Here is a 19,852-nt window from a genome sequence, read left to right as displayed (position 1 = left end):
ATTTTTTTAACTGTACTTTAGGTTCTGGGGTACATGTGCAGATCATGCAGGGTTGTTGCATAGGTACATACATGGCAAGGTGGTTTGCTGCCTCCATCCCCCCGTCACCTATATCTGGCTTTTCTCCCCATGTTTTCCCTCCCCAACCTCCCCACTCCCCACTGTCCCTAGCCTATCCCCCACAACAGACCCCAGTGTGTGATGCTCCCCTCCCTGTGTCCATGTGTTCTCATTGTTCAACACCTGCCTATGAGTGAGAACATGTGGTGTTTGATTTTCAGTTCTTGTGTCAGTTTGCTGAGAATGATGGTTTCCAGATTCATCCATGTCCCTACAAAGGACACAAACTCATTGTTTTTTATGTGTAGATTTAAAAAAAAAAAATTATAAGTAACAAATGAGTATATCAAGGTCACAGGGAACAATATTAATATATATAATTATTTTGTAAACTAGGAGTAAACAGTTGGAATGTAAAATTTAGAAAAGAATACAATTTACCATAGCACCAAAAGAATGAACTACTTTGTTAGAACAAATCCAACAAAATATCTAAGTACCTTCATGTGAAAAACTACAAAACTGATGAAAGAAATCAAATGAGATTTAAATAAATGAAGACATATTCCATGTTCAAAATCCCAGCAAGCTATTTTTTAGATATCACCAACCTGATTCAAAAGTACAAAGAAATGCAAAAGATCTAGAATTGTCCCCTAATGAAGAAGACCAAAGTTAGAGGGCTCACATCATCCAATTTCCAGACTCACTATAAAGTTTATATTAATCAAGAGAGCATGGTTTCAAAAACAAAACACATTAATCAATCAACAGAATATGAAGCCAATAAATAGATCCAAACATAGTCACTTAAGTTTTTATATTGTCCTAAATGCAATTCAATGGGGAAAGGGCAGTTTTTTTAAACAAATTGTGTCAGAATGGTTGCATACCTATTGCCAAAAAAATGAACCTGGACGCAGACTGTACACTTTTCACAAAAGTTAACTCAAAATGAGATGCAAAGGCATAAAAATGACACAGTGGACTTTGAGGGCTCAGGGGAAAAGAGTGGGAAGGAAGTAAGGGATAAAAGATACAAATCGGCCGCACGCGGTGGTTCAAGCCTGTAATCCCAGCACTTTGGGAGGCCGAGGCGGGTGGATCACGAGGTCAAGAAATCTAGACCATCCTGGTCAACATGGTGAAACCCCGTCTCTACTAAAAATACAAAAAATTAGCTGGGCATGGTGGCGCGTGCCCCAATCCCAGCTACTCAGTAGGCTGAGGCAGGAGAAATGCCTGAACCCAGGAGGCGGAGGTTGCAGTGAGCCGAGATTGCGCCATTGCACTCCAGCCTGGGTAACAAGAGCGAAACTCCGTCTCAAAAAAAAAAAAAAGATACAAATCAGGTGCAGCGTATACTTCTTAGGTGATGGATACGCCCAAATCTCACAAATCACTGCTAAAACATTTGTGTGATCAAATGCCACCTGTCTTCTAATAACCTATGGAAATAAAATTTTTTTTTAATTTAACTCAAAATGATGCATAAACGTCAAATATAAAATACTAAGGTACAAAACTTCTAAAAGAAAATGCAGAAAGTCTACCTGACCTTCAATTTGATATAAGTTTCTAAATACAACTCCAAAAGCATGATCCATTCACACACAAAAAAAGATTCGAGGTTAGGCATTGTTAAAATTTAAAATGTCTGCTCTGCAAAAGACATTTATTTAACTGAATAAAAATGGAAACCCAAGAAAGTGATTAACTATTTGCAAAACACATGTGTGATAAAAAGGCTGGACTCTAACAAATACAAAACTCTTAAAATTCAACAGTAAGAAAACAAGTGCCTCAATTAAGAAATGGGCAAATTTGAATGACCACCTCATCAAGAGTAAAAGTATCACACGAAAAGACAAAGATGCTCAATATTATATGTCATTGTGGAAATATAAATTAAACTAGTTATGAAACTCACGACACATCTATTGTTATTCTTAAACCCCCCAAAACAGCAATACCTGGCAAGAAAGCAAAGCCAGCCGAACTCTCATTCATTGCTAGTGACTACAAAATGCAGCAGACCCTGGAAGACATCTGAGCAGTTTCCACTCATGTCTTCCATATGACCCAGCAGTCATGCCCCTAAGTATTTACACAACTGATTTGAAAAGTATGTTTACACTAAACCCTGCAAGCAAGTATGTATGGCAGCTTTATTCATAATTTCCCAAAACAGAAATTAACCAATACATCCCTTCGGTACTTGAATAGATACTCAGACTGTGGTGCACCGTGGAATACTTCTCAACAATAAAGAGGAATGAGTCACGGAGCCTTACACAGACATGGGTGAATCTTCAGTGCTTCCTGCCAAGTGAAACGTGCTAGTCTGAAAAGACTGCATAGTGTATCATTCCATTTCTATGACATTCTGGAAAAGGCAAAACTATAGAGATTGTAAAACAATAAGATGTGGTCAGAAAGGGGGGAGAGGTAGAAAAAAAGGGTAAAGTACATGGGAATTTTCAGGGCAGTGAAACTTTATGGTACTGTAATGATAAGTACAAAACTCACAGAAATTTATAGCTCAAAGAGTAAACCTTACTGCATGCAAGCTTAAAATAAGTTAGGAGGTCAGGGGAGCCCAGCATGGAATACATGTGACTAAAAAGTCTAACTTAACTATATTAAAAATGTATAAAACAACCAAATGAAGGGCATGAAGGAAAGAGGTACTGATCTAAGTATTTTTTGAAATGAGAGTTGTCTGTAAGACTAAATCACAAGAAACTATACCTTCATCCTGCAGTCTGGCTGATAAAGTTGATTCCCACTAGGGAAACCACTATGCATGTATACTTAAATTGAGCAGTTAAGTATATAGATGGTAGCTGCTACCACCCAGGTGTTTGTTTCAGGAGTGGGAAGTTACAGACAGTGAAGAGAAGGCAGCTACAATGACCCTTAGGATTTGAGGTGGAGGCATCAGTATGAACTCATACACAGCTTAATGTTACTAATTCAGTTTTTGTAAACACGTTTATATATTAAAATATTATATTTATAGGCATGCATACCTACATGGGATAGTATACATACATGCATTTCTGTGCTCTGCCAACTGAGAGGGTCTAGAAGCAATGACTCACCAATAGCAGCATGCATACCTAGCACCTAGATCTTGCTTTCTAATACCGTCTTCCAGTAGAAGGAACCAGGGCTTACTGAAGAAGTGGTTGAGTCCAGGACTTGTCCAGGTAATTTACAAGATAAGCCCTAGAATCACTGTAGTGCCAGAAGGTCAGAAAGTTTAAAAACAAACAAAAGAACAACAGCCCCACAATGATGTGTGTATGTCAGAAGAACACAGCAGAGAACTGAAAGGGCTCCCAATGGTCAGAGATGGGATAACTGAAATAAGCAACGTAAATAAAGCACATAGGATTAGATCATAACCCAAAATATAAAATAAATATGTATGAGTCCACACTGATATAAATAAATAGCTGAATGAATGAACAGGGAAATATTAACAACTAACAAGCAGAATAGGCAAACATCTCATGCAAAATAATTTCTAATAATTATTGTAGATATTCTGCCATCAGAAAGTTGGAACAGGACTCCCTACTTCTTAAGAGTGGCAGTGACTACATAGTGACTTTCCTTTCTAAGAATACAGAGTGGAAACGTGGACAAAAGGGGACATTTTGTCATGGAAACCCGTGAAAAACCTAACCTTACCAGGTGTTCAAGGCTACCATCAACAGTGACATGTTAAAACCAACAGCAAATAGCCAGTACTGATGTGACGGAAATGGTGTTTTACCTCTCCATTCTGACTCCCAGCAACCACAGCCTCAGTCTAATAATGAGAAAAAAGAAAACAACAGACAAATTCAAGTTTAGGCAGATTTTGCAGAACATCTTACCAGTATTCCTCAAAACCATCAAGGTCTTAGAGACAAAGTCTGAGACACTGTCCCAACCAGAAGGACCCCAAAGACATGATGACTGTAATTAACATGGTGTCCTGGGTGAGACGGGGTCCCAGAACAGAAAAGAAATAAATAGGTAAAAACCAACCAAGGAAATCTAAATAAATTAGGGGCTTTAGGGAACAATATGTTGATACTGTTAATTGTGACACATGTGCCATAGTAAGACCAGATACTAATGTCAGAAGGAGGAGACAGTGGGGGATGTGTGAAAACTCTCTGTCACAATTTTTCTATAAAGCTAAAGTCACTCTAAAATAAAAAGGTTCGTTTTAAAAACCTAATGCCTATAATTTTTAAATGTGTAAAAATTCATTTTGTTTTAGCTGTTAGTCATTTGGCACCTAATATATGAAAATACTTTGCAATAAAAACAGGTGTGTGACATTAAAAGTCCCTGATTCCTAGTTTTTGAACGATAGAGTAGCATATTCATGTTGTTAGGAATCTTTTGTTTGAGTCCTATCTCGTAGTGTTGTCACATTAGGAAAAAAATCATAATCCAAGTATATATTTCTAAAATTAAATTCCAATAACTCAGATGAATTGAAATTTAACAACTGGTAAATCTTCCTCTGGTCTTTCCCACATGGTTTTACATGACTCATCTGTAAAATAAGCCACTAACAGACTCCTGTTCCTTATACTTGGCTTTTCTTGAACTGGCCGCAAAGTCTTGGATATCTCAGTGTACCTCTGTTCTGCATTCTATAAATAAGGATAATAGAATTGATACGCAGCAAACATTTATATTCTAATAACCTATTAAAGGGATTTGCTATGAAACATTCAAATAATAAATACCCAGCTTGACTGTAAGAGTTCTGCTTTTTAAACAATCATTTGAGTTTAGAATCTGGGAGAAAGGTCAGTGCACCAATAATATTGTTCTCTCTTTGGAAAAAGAAAAAAAAGTCCTGAGATAACATCTAAGAATTTAGTTTTTTAAATGTCTTGGCATTTGGATTGGAGTTTTGACCTGGCATAAATGTTAGTATTACAGTTGAATACACGCCTGTCCCAGTGAGCATCAGATTGGGTACTTTAAGTAATAATTATTGATTATTGGTAAGTGGTTAGAATTAGTTGTAATATTCTAAATCTTGTTTCAAATCCTCTTTTAGAAATATAAAACACCATACCCTTTTCCAGCCAACAAATCAAACTGTAATTTTTAAATTATGCTTTTCTATTTAATTTATATTTTGCCGTGTGTTCTTTTTTGTTGTTTTTCTTTTTTAAAAAATCTAAACTAATATATCTCTTTAGAAATTCCTTCTGAGTCAAATCTCTATGATATTAAGCCAATGTTGAGAATTCCAAGAAAGTGAATTCAAAGGTAGGTAGACAAATGTATTTGAAGTTAGCCGGCTAATTCACCATATTTAGAAAAAGTATAACTACCTGCCTAGATACATCTTTTTCTAAAATTGGATTTGCATCTTCAAACAAAATAAAATATTCTGTTTATATGTGCATTATGCTGTACCTTGCTTGTCAGTGTTTCCCATGGATCAGCCACACCAGCATCACAAGTAGCTGGTTAGAAATGCAGACTCTTGTGTCCACCTGAGAGCTACTGAGTAAGAATCTACACTCAGCAAGATTTCCAGGTGATGTGCACGCATGTTAAAGTTTGAGCAGCACTGTTCCATACAGCGACTGTTATTCCAAACAATATTTTTACCAGGATGTGCTGTATAAAATTCATGCTAAGGTTTAATTTGCTTCTACTGCTGTTGTTATTTGTTTCATCTCCTTTTCCAGAATCTTCCCCTCCATAGCACTGCAGGAATCTGCCTCTGTAATTGGGCTCTGACATCTCTGTCACATCATGACACCAAAGAAGCCACCATTATTGAGGAAGCATGGGAGGTAGAAAATTAGACCATTAATATTTGCATTATTTAAATAAACAGTTAATAAATGACATATAAATAATCTTTAAAAACAAACCATTGTCCAACAACTCTGGCAAGATTTCCAAAACAATTATTTTGAAAGTTAAGTTAAAGGTATTGTGTATACAGAATTTTAAGCCACCAGATAAAAGATCTAGAGGATGTTCTCAAAAGTTTACGATATCTGAAATGCAAAGCAAAAGAATTCGTATTTTGACATTGAGCTCTAATGAAAGAGATTGTGCATGTATATATGCATGTGTATTTTAAAAACCCTTATTAAGATTTTAATTTGCCATCAAGGGCAACTTGTCATACGAAGATGAAGCTATTTTATGATTCATTAGCCAAGCGTGACTGAGACAGCTGAGATTAATTTAATCCTGGCTGCTATGCATTAGCATTCAAAGGGATCTGAAGCAGAGAGCAGGACTTGGTTTTATTTTTATAATGAAGGAAATCTTTTGCAGCTTCTCTGTTTTGATGATCACAATGAGATGGTGGATTAAATGGTTCTATAGTTAAACACAAATATGAATTAGGAATGAAAGCTATTTCCATGATGTCTTGCTGTCCTTTAGACACATGCTTGAGTGACACTATTATGAAAAGCAGAAGCTGTCACATTTACCCTGGAAAACAAATGTTTACCTCAAGCAGCAGCTGACATTTCTAGCTTCTTGCATGAATCAGGCACCGCTTCAAATCACTGACCAGTCTCAGTCCTTGTATCTTGGCCTTGGGACTCAGGCCAGTATTAAATGAGTGGACCTGATCTGACTGAAACCAGGATACCTCAAGTACCTCAACAAGGGGCTCGCCTAAGTCTGTATCTTCAACACCTGAGCTCTGGCTAAGCACATTGTCATGTAATACACTATGGTTGCCATTACTATTGATAATGTGTCCATAGAGACCTCTGGCTAAGAAGACCCTAGGTCGTCAGCAGTACTTCTTTTTTCCTTTTCTGCTGCATGCATACGATCCATCAGGATAGTAAGCAGAGCTCTTTAATTCTCTAGCCCCTTTCCATTATAACAATGAAACATTCCTTCTAATCTCTTAATTGCTGCAACAATTATATGAGTCGTCATGCTAATGTTTCCATCCATTCACATCTCCTTCTCTCAATACAAGTCTATGGAGCCAAATTACACACATTCACACACATTTTTTTTAACCATTAACAATGATTATTATTGACAGCTTATCGTATACTATGCATCCCATAAGCTCCAAGATTTTTTTACTCTAGATAGCCCAAGCAATTTGCAGTTAACTCTCAACTAAAACACTCTAGCATTTGTCTGTGTCATATATTTAGCATTTATATTCCATTGTAGTATGACTATATACACCTAAGTTCTGACTCCTCAACTGAACCGTAAGTTTCTTAAAGTCAATGATTGTATCTTACTGTACATAATAGGCTCAGAATAAATATTGGAGGATTGTTAGAAAGCCATAATGAAATATTTTCAGAAATTGAAAAAGGACAATATAAACACACACACACAAGTATATAATACTTAACCTACACATGAACAGGTTCAGTCAAAAGCAATATTTAATGGAGAGCAAAATTTAGAGCTCCAACTCAGATCTGCAAAAACGTGACGACCTTATTTCTCTTGAATCTCAAGTTTCTTAGATGCATCTATATATTTTGATAGCAGTAAAGAACCTTGCTAATAAAAGAATAGCTTTCTTACTTAACTCTTAGTTGTTCTTAAGTAAATTATGAATTCAGGATTTCAACCTCAGTAATTGAAAGTTCAGCCTCTATTCAGGGCCTCTGACCTCCCGTCCTTTGTTCTTTCCCTATTCTCCTTCCTATCCATGAAAAACACATTCACATAATGTTGTGGAAGCATCACTGTCTTTAGGTATCCATGACATACGTTCTAATATTCTTCCAAAGTAGGATTTACTAGGGATCACCTATCCAACAACATATCCTGGGGTCAGTGGAGAGAGCAGCAGTCCTCCCTAAACACATTTTTAGGTCATATGCAGTTATTTTTATAACAGTACACACTATAGAAAACCCAAGAGGAAGCAAGCTCCTGAGACTGAAGACATTACCCAAGGTAATGTTGTGTGCTCACTCTGCGAATGACAGTATTCTCCCTCTCCAGCCCTACCACATGGTTCATTGCTCCTGGTGTTAGAATCTCATCACACCTGGAAGTTCCCGAAGTACAAATTGATGATAGCTTAGCTTCTGAGACTAGACTTCCACACAGGCATTCTGGCACACAGTGAAATCAAGCTTTAGAAGAAAGCCACCCACATCACTTGACGTGAAATCAAGCTGCTAGTGTGTCTTCTACCCTAGTTAGAAGTAGCTGGAAAGCATGTTTCCCAGGCCCTTCCTTTGTGGGAATGTTTGGCCTTAAAGGTGGCTAAGTGGGTCATATGATCTAATTATGTGCAGGTAAGGATATTCAAGACAAGCTTTCCAGAGAAGAAACAAAGGTATTATGGGAATAACATCTCCTTCCTATTTGAGTTGCTGGTTGCTGAGATCGCCAGGTAGGGAAATGAAGAGTGAACAACAGAAATTATTTAGAAAAATCCAGTGATCACTGGATGTATCTCACTGATCAGCAGGTTTCTCAGTCCAAAATTCTGAGCATCTCATGTGGCATCATTCAGACATTCGCACAAAGCCAATAGGTAATGAAAATGGGTCTGGAAAACGACCAAGAAGTATCAAACACTTCCAGCTCTGATGTTGATGAACAGTTATGCACCCTTATTCTCTCTTTTATTTTGCTTCTCCATCCCAAAATAAACAGCCCCTGGAAGGTCAATGCATCCATCTGTCCTGTGCGAAAAGCCAACATTCAGACACTGATCATTCTTTTCAGACCAAGCTGAAGTCCTATTACATTAGCAGCCATTTGTCTATACCCTATACTTAACAATAAGTTAATAATACAGCTCAAAAAATGCCTTTTCTGACTTTATTTTTTTTAATATGGACCATATCCATGAAGTCAAGCTTCAATTTATATTTCCAAGTGCATACGTGCCACATTTTAGAACAGGAAAGACATTTCAAAATGTGACAGGGGTTAAGGATGGCTAAAAAATTAATCTGTGCTACTTTTTTCCTTCTTATCGAAATGGATTTCAAAAATATTAATTGGAGAAGTAACTGCTTATTACAGTTAGAAATAAGAAGTAAACAGAAAGTAATGACATTTGTATGGCCTTTGCTTACATTTCAAAAAGTATATGTCTAACAGTTATAACTTTAAAATGCAATTGCCTGCATCTTGTTTAGCTTAACGACCAGATAACACCAGGAAAGTGTGTTCTCCTTCATCACTTTATCGGTAGCTCTCTCTTTTTCTATACTGTATTCTTAAACACAACATTGGAATTTCATAAGGACAATATTCTAGGATTGGCCTGAAGGAATATGTGCAATCGACCTAACATCACATCTTTCATGAATGACTTGGAAAAGGCAATGTTGTGACTGGTTCATTGTAATTCAGCACATATAACCTGTAGTTACAACAATCATTATTCCCAAAGTGTGTAAGATGGCCAGAGTATCAGAGATCCTGTCCAGCCTGTTTCCTTAGCTACTCATACCTGTCAGACCTCATATCCTGATTTGAAATTGAAAAATATCACAATCACAAGTATAGGCTGTTGTGTTGTTAGTTTTATTCATGCAAATATATTTATTTAGAGCCTCTAGGATCCATGCAGGTACCAGTCTTGTAACCCAAACCCTCTGTTTACCATTAACTGTGTAGAACAGTAGCTAAGACCACAGGTTATGGAGTTGGAGACTTCCTCCTGATACTTGCTGGTGGAATGACAGTGGACAATATCTGCAATATCTGTAAAGCCTCAGTTTTATCTGCTTTCAAAATGGTAATAGTATTATTTACCTCATAAATTAGTTGTGAGGATTAAATGAGATAATATATATAAGGCATAATTTACGGTGCCTTGTGGGTAGTAATTACTCATGAAATGTTAGCTATCATTGCTGTTTTAGTATATAACCAAAATTAACACTGTGTGAGGTCCCACTAGCAGGTCACTTCCCTTCAAATATTATTTGGCTATTTCTGAGTTATTGACTCTCATCTTCATTAAGAATAGGTACCTCAGGTATTATTATTTATACACATAAAAGAAATAGAGATCTTTTATGTGTATAAATAATAATCTCAAATAAATTTACTACTTGTTGTTTGAACAAATCCTGGTTTTAAAAGTGACTACCGGAAAATTTGCAATTTATACCAATATCAACATAATAGTAACTTTCACTAAACATCCCAAATGTTGATATTACGAATACAATTTTTTGGCATTTTGAGTTTAAAAAAGCAAATCTATTTGGGTAAATGGTGGTCTAGAACTGTTCGGACCAAATAAAATCATAAAAATATTTAAACCATTTACTTCTTCAATGAAACACATTTGTAAATAAAACATTGGCAAATACTAAATTAGATCTTTTTATATAAGTAATGACAAGAGAGAACACCAACAAAATGTTAAGAGAAACATGATTTTTATATAAATATATAAAATCTGAGAAATACATGTTTAGATAGAATTAAGGAGACATTTCATTTTATGACATAAATACCATGTTTGAATGTTTCAAAATTTCAATTTGAAAGGGGGAAATATGTAAGATTTCCACCAACAGCACTTACATAAATTTGATGTATGCTTGATATATTCCTTCTAAAATGCATTTTAAAAGGAAGATTTAAAAAGTACTAAACCAGCATGCAAATTATCCACAGTACCTTATTTATATGCTTGCCCCACAAGCCACTGTGAGATCACAGCCTGGAAATGGTTTTTCTTGTGCTTGTTCTTTATCCACCACAAGGAGAAAAATGTCATCAGCCATATCTATAACATAGCAAGAGGAACAAAAAATAAAAGCAGTAGTTTATGATTGAAGGCATCCTATAAAATATGTGTTAGCTGAAATGCCGTTGGCTAACTCCAAGTATATATGGAGCTAAGTGCAAAGTTATGACTGGCAAGTTGCTTTGTGTCATTTTCTTGTCAATATTCAACATGCTAAGTAGCACTAGCACTCGGGGAAAACAGAACAGCAATGATACCGTAAAATAAGGAAGGGCAGGCTGGATTAGCAACAATGATACCAATACACTAACATACTAATGCACTAGACATTCTAATACCCAGGACATGAGGGCATGGTCAAAACTGCATAGGCTTTTGAATCTACTATAAAAACACACTAACTTACCTACTTAAATGAAAAATTAATTTGAATAATGCTTCACTTATAGAATACTGTAAGGATTTACACATTTATAATTTCAAACACATATAATCATACTGTGATATTTGTCATCGAGTTACGATAAAAGTGCATTTGACTAAATTCTGCATCTATCCATGAAAAACTCTCAAAAACACTATGAAACTGTCTTAATCGGATTAAGGCCATGTTAAAAACAACAACAACGATAGCTGATGAAATGCTTAATGTGAAAGACTAAATGCTATTCCTCTAAGAGTAAAAGAAAAAAAGAAAAGTATGTCTGCTCTCCACACTTGTAGCCAACACTTTACTGGAAATCCTAGTCAGTGCAAAAAAGCAAGAAAAAGAAAAAAGATTTGAAATGAAGAACTAAAATAGCCTCTTTTCATAGATTGTATAATTGTTCCTCTATAATATCCTAAGTAACAAATTAATCTGCTAAAATTAATTAATAAATTTAGCAAGGATTTAGGTTGCAAATCCTTTGAAAAAATAAATTAGAATTCTAAATACATTCCAAACAACTAGAAAATGTAATTTTAAATAACATAAATGCCATAAAATACCTAGAAATATAATCAAGAAAATTATGGATAACATCTATGATGAAAAATACAATAGAATGCTGAGAGTAATAAAAGTCCAAATAGAAAAAATACAGTATGGCAATGGTATCAATAAGATGTCAATTCTTACCAACTTTATTTATGGAGTAAATGCATTTTCAATCCATATCCTGACAGATATTTCACAGAAACTAATAAGCTGATTGTAAAATGTAAGTGGATATCAAATAACCTAGAAAAGCTGAAATAATTTGAAAAATAAAAGTTGAAAGAGTTACACTAAATTCTTTCCAGACTTATTATAAAGGAACAATAACCAAGATATTTCAGAGTTGGTATAAATTTAAACATATGTATAAGTGGAATAGGAAAAAAGTCAGAAATAGACCCACACATATACAGTCAATTATTTTTTTACAATGACACAAATATATTTCGATGTAAAAAGATAAGTTCTTCAACAAATGGTGTCTCAACACTTGTATGAAAAAAGGAAAGAAACCTCTATCTTACACTCTGAAATTTATTTGAAGTGGATTAGAGAGACCTTATTGTAACAGCTAAAATTATAATACTTCTTAAACACAAAAAGCATAAAACATACAGTTTTTAGAAATAATAAATTAAGCATCATAAAAAATAAAAACATCTGCCCTTCTAAAGACAGCATTAAGGAAATAAAATTATAAACCACAGACATGGAGGAAAAATATATATTTATCTAGAATATACAAATGTAATTATGTAGCATATGCAAATGTTTTTACAATAAGAATTAATAAGACAAACGAGCCAAAAAGACTTAAGTAAGCACTACTTCACAACAGAATGGTCAATAAATATATAAGAAGATGTTCAATATGATTGGCAATCAGAAAACTGCAAATTAAAACCATAATGAATGAGATACCAGTTTATAACAAATATAATATCGACAATGAAAAGCTAACAATACTTTTAGTAAAAATGCGTAGCCACTGCATACTTCATATGCTGCTGTTCGTAATTTAAAATTATGGCCAAGCAATTCTACACATTGATACTTACACAAAATAAATAAAACTATTTCTAGTTTTCTTGTACATGGCAAGACTTGTACATAACCCCAAATCAAAAACAACTCAATGGTTCAGCTACAAGCAAAGGAATGAAAAACCCGCAGCATATTCATATAATTGAGAGCTACTTAGCAATGAGAAAGAACAAACACACAACATGGATGACTCTCAAAGACATACTGAGCAAGGAAAGCCAGAAAAAAAAAATGCACACAGTGTGAATCCACTTATTTGAAGTTGTGGCTGAACCAAGCAATAGTGATAGAACGATGCGTGAGTAGGGCTGGAGAAACCCTGGGATGGCTTTTATGTACAGTGAAGATGCTCACGTCATCACACACTTAAAATTTTTCCTTTTTATTGTATGCGAATTATACCTGAATGAAGATGACAAAAAATAGAGCATTTCATTTTCTATGAGAGCACCTTGTGCACTCAAGTTTTGAGCTATTTTAGGAACAATGAGCTCTTTTCACTCTACACTACATTTCAGATGTGTGACTATAAGGAATTAATTAAAGACACCACAAAACTTTTAACACCCTGTGTGCTTTTAAAAATTGAATGCTCCCCTTCCTGTGTCCATGTGTTCTCATTGATCAGCTCCACTTATGAGTGAGAACATGCTGTGTTTGGTTGGCTGTTCTTGTGTCAATTTGATGAGAATGATGGTTTCCAGCTTTATCCATGTCCCTGCATAGGACATTAACTCATCCTTTTTTATGGCTGAATTGTTCCATGGTGTATATGTGCCAGATTTTCTTTTTTTTTTTTTTTTTTTTTGAGATGGAGTTTCACTCTTGTTACCCAGGTTGGAGTGCAATGGCTCGATCTCGGCTCACCGCAACCTCCGCCCCCTGGGTTCAGGCAATTCTCCTGCCTCAGCCCCCTGAGTAGCTGGGGTTACAGGCACATGCCACCATGCCCAGCTAATTTTTTGTATTTTTAGTAGAGACAGGGTTTCACCATGTTGACCAGGATGGTCTCGATCTCTTAACCTCGTGATCCACCCGCCTCGGCCTCCCAAAGTGCTGGGATTACAGGCTTGAGCCACCGTGCCCGGCCCAGATTTTCTTTATCCAGTCTATCATTTATGGACATTCGGGTTGGTTCCAAATCTTTGCTATTGTGAACAGTTCCATAATAAACATACATGTGCATGTGTCTTTATAATAAAATGATTTATAATTCTTTGGGTATATACCAAGTAACAGGATTGCTGGGTCAAATTGTATTTCTAGTTCTAGATCCTTGAGGAATTGCCACACTGTTTTACACAATGGTTGAACTAATTTACACTCCCACCAACAGTGTAAAAGCGTTCCTATTTCTCCACATCCTCTCCAGCATCTGTTGTCTCCTGATTTTTTAATGATTGCCATTCTAACTGGCGTGAGATGGTATCTCAATGTGGTTTTGATTTGCATCTCTGATGACCAGTGATGATGAGCATTTTTTCATATGATTGTTGGCCTCATATATGTCTTCTTTTGAGAAGTGTCTGTTCATATCCTTCACCCACTTTTTGATGGTATTGTTTGTTTTTTTCTTGTACATTTATTTAAGTTCTTTGTACATTCTGGTTGTTAGCCCTTTGTCAGATGGGTAGATTGCAAAAAAAATTTTTCCCATTCTATTGGTTGCCAGTCACTCTAATGATAGTTTCTTTTGATGTGCAGAAGCTCTTTCGTTTAATTACATCCCATTTGTCTATTTTGGCTTTTGTTGCCATTGCAGCCTGTCAGGGGTTGGGAGGCTAGGGGAGGGATAGCAGGGGAGGGATAGCATTAGGAGAAATACCTAATGTAGATGACGGGGTGACGGATGCAGCAAACCACCGTGGCACATGTATACCTACGTAACAAACCTGCACGTTCTGTACATGAACCCCAGAACTTAAAGTATAATTTTTTTAAATTGAATGCAATCCATAGATGTGGTTAAATGCAAGCTTCCTGTTTCCTTGCTACTTTGAGAATCTGGGAGCTCTTGAAACTGGCTAAAAGAACACATAAATGCCACAGAAATTACAAGTTTCTGACCAAATCCCCCACCCAAAAAAAATAATTCTTAAGAAAGAAATTTGAGATCATGGTAGATTTTGGGAATAGATTTGTTACTGGATTTGAGAAATCCAAAAGAAGATTCTTGCAGGAAGGAATTCAGGGTGAGTCACAAAGTACAGTGAAAAAAGTGGGCGTATTAAAAGCTACTCCATTACAGAGTAGGTCACCCACAGAAAGCAAGAGGAGAAACCACCAGTCTTTAAGTTTTCCTTATGGAGGGGTCTTGTCTATGTAAAGACAAGCTAAGCTGCATCTATGTGCAGGTGGGCAGGCATCATGACAAATTTATTACTCTCTTGATTTAAAGAAAACTAGCCTTGACAGTCTGGTGTGTGAGTACATCAAAGCATAACCATTATTACCTTCAAAACATACATTGTTATGAGTATTGGAACATCTGGACTCTGTTGTGGGAGTGTGTCCTTGCAGGTACCTTTAGGCTGTTTCCTTTTATACAAACATCCCATGAATATGGGTCATGACCAGTAAGGCATGTGCTTTGCTAGTCTCAGAATGGAATTGAACTAAAAAGGCATTACACTGTCCCTTCTTGGTTCCTGCTTCTCTGACAGATTGGCCATCATTAATATGTCCAGAATGTGGCAAGTGGTTGGTTAACCACCAATACTATAGATATTATTCTAACAAATGCAGAGCCTATATATGAGGCACACATAGTTTAACATAGAAAAGATGCACCCAACAAATATTTCTTAATTAGAAAAAAGTTACAATTGACTGGGGGATTACATATGTTAAAATAATTTACATAAAGCTGGGAAACTTCGACATCTGCTCTTTTTGCTCAAAGTACTTCAAGACTACCCAGGATGTAATTAAACAAACATATGCATACAGTAAGAAAAAAATATGTTATTAAGACAAATGAGACTAGGCTATATCAGAAATAAAATGTTTAAATACTCAAGTGATCTAGGTATCTCTTTGCAGAAAAATTATGTTGCAGTAACATTTTAAAGAGAGCAATTTTTAGTTTCTGCAAAGACACAGAAAAATAAATGTTTATTTACAGGAATTTTGTTCAATTATGCATTCCAGTTTTCTAAACCTGAAAATGCCTTAGAATGTGTGAAAGAAAAACCACCTGTCATGCTTCTATAAGCAAAAATCAAAAACATATGATTTCCAATGCTGTAGGCATATGGCCTTTAAAAATTATAAAATTCATTTGCTTTGTAAATGATTTTTTAAATTACCAAGTCTCTATCCAGATTATAGCTGGAAATTCAACCTTTATCTGCAACAAAGGGTTCATTATTGTTATTTTATGGAGAGGTGTTTAAGTCCTGTGGAGATTCCTGTGAGCTTCTGCCTCTGCTGATATCTTGGGGTTCTTTCTTGGGGGCTCAGAATTCCCTGCACTCCATCCCCCAGCCACATGAATGACAGATTTTCCAGATTTCCTTTCCTGTTTCTCCCAATCACAAACCTTTGGTCTGAAATGCAGTCCTCCCACTCCCACCTGCTAGATTCTCCGCTCTGAAGTCTGAGGAAGATTTCTCTGATCCCAGTTCCTTCCTAGGAATTCCCCTCCACATCCTCTCCAGCATCTTTTTGATGATCGCCATTCTAACTGGTGTGAGATGACATCTCATTGCTGAACTCTCCTTCCTACTGGATTCCATAAGGGTTCTGTTCATCATTTATCACCAAGAGCTGGCAAAGGGCCTGAAATAAAGTAACACATAGCACTTGTCAAATAAACTAATCCATGAAGGTGGGAGAGCAGCGGGTATTTGCTTCTTTTCTTCCTGTGCTTTCATTTAGTGTTGGTAGCTGTTGCTTTGTGAGGCAAGTGGAAGTCTTTCCAAGGCCCGAAATGGATTCTGCAGTCTTTCATGATTTGTCCTCAATTTCCACTCCCGGTGTGAAAGAGGACTTCCCACATTCGAAAACCTTTCTTGCCGGCTTAGCTTAGTTACTTGCAATATTTTTCACCGTTCATGGAACATAATGAAACATGTCCTGTGCTGGGAAAAGTGATTTTGTGTCAATAATGAACTAATTTTTTATCTAACTTTGTCATTATCTACATCTATTAAGCTGGACAGTTTCAATTATTTTTGATGGCCTCAGTTTCTCATTTATGAAGTGAGGGACTGAAGTGTATGATCTTAAGTAGTTCTGAATAATGCAGTTCTCAGATAAAATTACCAAGGCTCTCACAGCATATATCCTCCAAAATATGTGGTGCAAATGCATGGTTTAAAATACATTGTGCATTCTGCAAATTAAATCATATGAATCAATTGTATTAGCAAATGTGACAGTGTAACCAAAATGTAACTTCAAGTCGCAACTGGAATTGGCTCAAGCTAAAAAGGAAAGTTATTGACACATAACTGAAAAGTCAGAGTATTTCAAGTTTCTTTTTTGTTTTCTTTTAGTATACTTTAAGTTCTGGGATATGTGTGCAGAACGTGCAGGTTTGTTACATAGGTATACACATGCCATAATGGTTTGCTACATCCATCAACCCATCATCTATATTAGGTATTTCTCCTAATGCTATCCCTGCCCTATGCCCCCACCCCAGCTGTCCCTCTCCTAGCACCCCACCCCTGACAGGCCCCAGTGTGTGATGTTCCCCTCCCTGTGTCCATGTGTTCTCATTGTTCAACTCCCACTTATGAGTGAGAACATGTGGTGTTTGGTTTTCTGTTCCTGTGTTAGTCTGCTGAGAATGATAGTTTCCAGCTTCATCCATGTCCCTGCAAAGGGCATGAACTCACCCTTTTTAATGGCTGCATAGTATTCCACGGTATATATGTGCCACTTTTTCTTTATCCAGTGTATCATTGATGGGCATTTGCGTTGGTTCCAAGTCTTTGCTATTGTGAATAGTGCTGCCATAAACATACATGAGCATTTATCTTTATAGTAGGATGATTTATAATCCTTTGGGTATATACTAAGTAATAGGACTACTAGGTCAAATGGTATTTCTGGTTCTAGCTCCTTGAGGAATTGCCACACTGTCTTCCACAATGGTTGAACTAATTTACACTCCCACCAATAGAGAAACAGCATTCCTATTTCTCCACATCCTCTCCAGCATCTGTTGTTTTCCGACTTTTTGATAATCATCATTCTAACTGGCATGAGATGGTATTGTATTGTGGTTTTGATTTGCATTTCTCTAATCACTAGTGATGATGAGCTTTTTTACATATGTTTGTTGGCTGCATAAATGTCTTCTTTTGAGAAGTGTCTGTTCGTATCTTTTGCCCACCTTTTGATGAGTTTGTTTTTTTCTTGTTAATTTGTTTAGGTTCCTTGTAGACTCTGGATATTAACCCTTTGTCAGATGGATAGATTGCAAAACTTTTCTCCCATTCTGTAGGTTGCCTGTTTGCTCTGGTGATAACTTGTTTTGTTGTGCAGAAGCTCTCTAGTTTAATTAGATCCCATTTGTCAATTTTGCCTTTTGTTGCCATTGCTTTTGGTGTTTTAGTCATGAAGTCTTTGCCCATGCCTATGTCCACAATGGTATTGCCCAGGTTTTCTTCCAGGGCTTTTATGGTTTTAGGTCTTATGTTTAAACCTTTAATCCATTTGGATTTCATTTCTGTATAAGGTGTAAGGGAGGAGTCCAGTTTCAGTTTTCTGCATATGGCTAGCCAGTTTTCCCCAAACCATTTGTTAAATAGGAAATCCTTTTTCCATTGCTTGTTTTTGTCAGGTTTGTCAAGGACCAGATGGTTGTAGATGTGTGGCATAATTTCTGAGGCCTCTGTTCTGTTCCATTGGTCTATATATCTGTTTTGGTACAAGTACCATGCTGTTTTTGTTAATGTAGCCTTGTAGTATAGTTCGAAGTCAGGTAGTGTGATGCCTCCAGCTTTGTTCTTTTGCTTAAGATTGTCTTGGCCATATGGGCTCTTTTTTGGTTCAGATGATATTTAAAGTAGTTTTTTCTAATTCTATGAAGAAAATCAATGATAGCTTGATGTGGATAACATTGAATCTATAAATTACTTTGGGCAGTATGGCCATTTTCATGATATTGATTCTTGCTCTCCATGAGCATGGAATGTTTTTCCATTTGTTTGTGTCCACTCTTATCTCCTTGAGCAGTGGTTTGTAGTTCTCCTTGAAAAGGTCCTTCACATCCCTTTTAAGTTGTATTCCTAAGTATTTTATTCTCTTTGTAGCCATTGTGAATGGGAGTTCACTCATGATTTGGCTCTCTATTATTGGTGTATAGGAATGCTTGTGATTTTTGCACATTGATTTTGTATCCTGAGACTTTGCTGAAGTTGCTGATAAGTTTAAGGAGATTTGGGGCTGAGATGATGAGGGTTTCTAAATATACAATCATGTCATCTGCAAACAGAAACAATTTGACTTCCTCTCTTTCTGTTTGAATATCCTTTATTTCTTTCTCTTGCCTAATTGCCCTGCCCAGAACTTCCAATACTATGTTGAATAGGAGTGGTGAGAGAGGGCATCCTTGTCTTGTGCCAGTTTTCAGACAGAATGCTTCCAGCTTTTGCCCATTCAGTATGATATTGGCTGTGGGTTTGTCACAAATAGCTCTTATTATTTTGAGGTATGTTCCATCAATACCTAGTTTATTGAGAGTTTTTAGCATGAAGGGCTGTTGAATTTTATTGAAGGCCTTTTCTGCATCTATTGAGATAATAATGTGGTTTTTGTCACTAGTTCTATTTGTGGTGGATTACATTTATTGATTTGCATGTTTTGAACCAGCCTTGCATCCCAGAGATGAAGCCAACTTGATTGTGGTGGATAAGCTTTTTGATGTGTTGCTGGATTTGGTTTGCCAATATTTTATTGAGGATTTTCATATTGATGTTCATGAGAGATATTAGCCTGAGAGAGAAATTTTGTTGTTTTGTGTCTCTGCCAGGTTTGGTATCAGGATTATGCTGGCCTCATAAAATTAATTAGGGAGGCTTCCCTCTTTTTCTATTGTT

At 36.2% G+C, this 19,852-nt stretch overlaps 1 long non-coding RNA gene across 3 annotated transcripts in view; it reads right to left on the bottom strand.

Moving 5' to 3' along the window:
- The window catches only part of LOC144576871 (uncharacterized), a 57,087-nt gene that overhangs the window by 10,274 nt on the left and 26,961 nt on the right, over window positions 1-19,852 (bottom strand). For 2 of the 3 annotated variants that reach the window (XR_013519501.1, XR_013519503.1), the window contains exons 2-3: window positions 4,661-10,816; window positions 3,845-3,880 (exon numbers count right to left, since the gene is read on the bottom strand). This is a non-coding gene — a long non-coding RNA (uncharacterized LOC144576871). The remainder of the gene's footprint in view (window positions 1-3,844; window positions 3,881-4,660; window positions 10,817-19,852) is intronic. The other variant, XR_013519502.1, reaches the window with a different exon arrangement.

This window comes from Callithrix jacchus, chromosome 7 (genome assembly GCF_049354715.1).
Source record: "Callithrix jacchus isolate 240 chromosome 7, calJac240_pri, whole genome shotgun sequence".
Taxonomy (NCBI): domain Eukaryota; kingdom Metazoa; phylum Chordata; class Mammalia; order Primates; family Cebidae; genus Callithrix; species Callithrix jacchus.
This window is presented reverse-complemented; position numbering and strand designations above follow the sequence as displayed.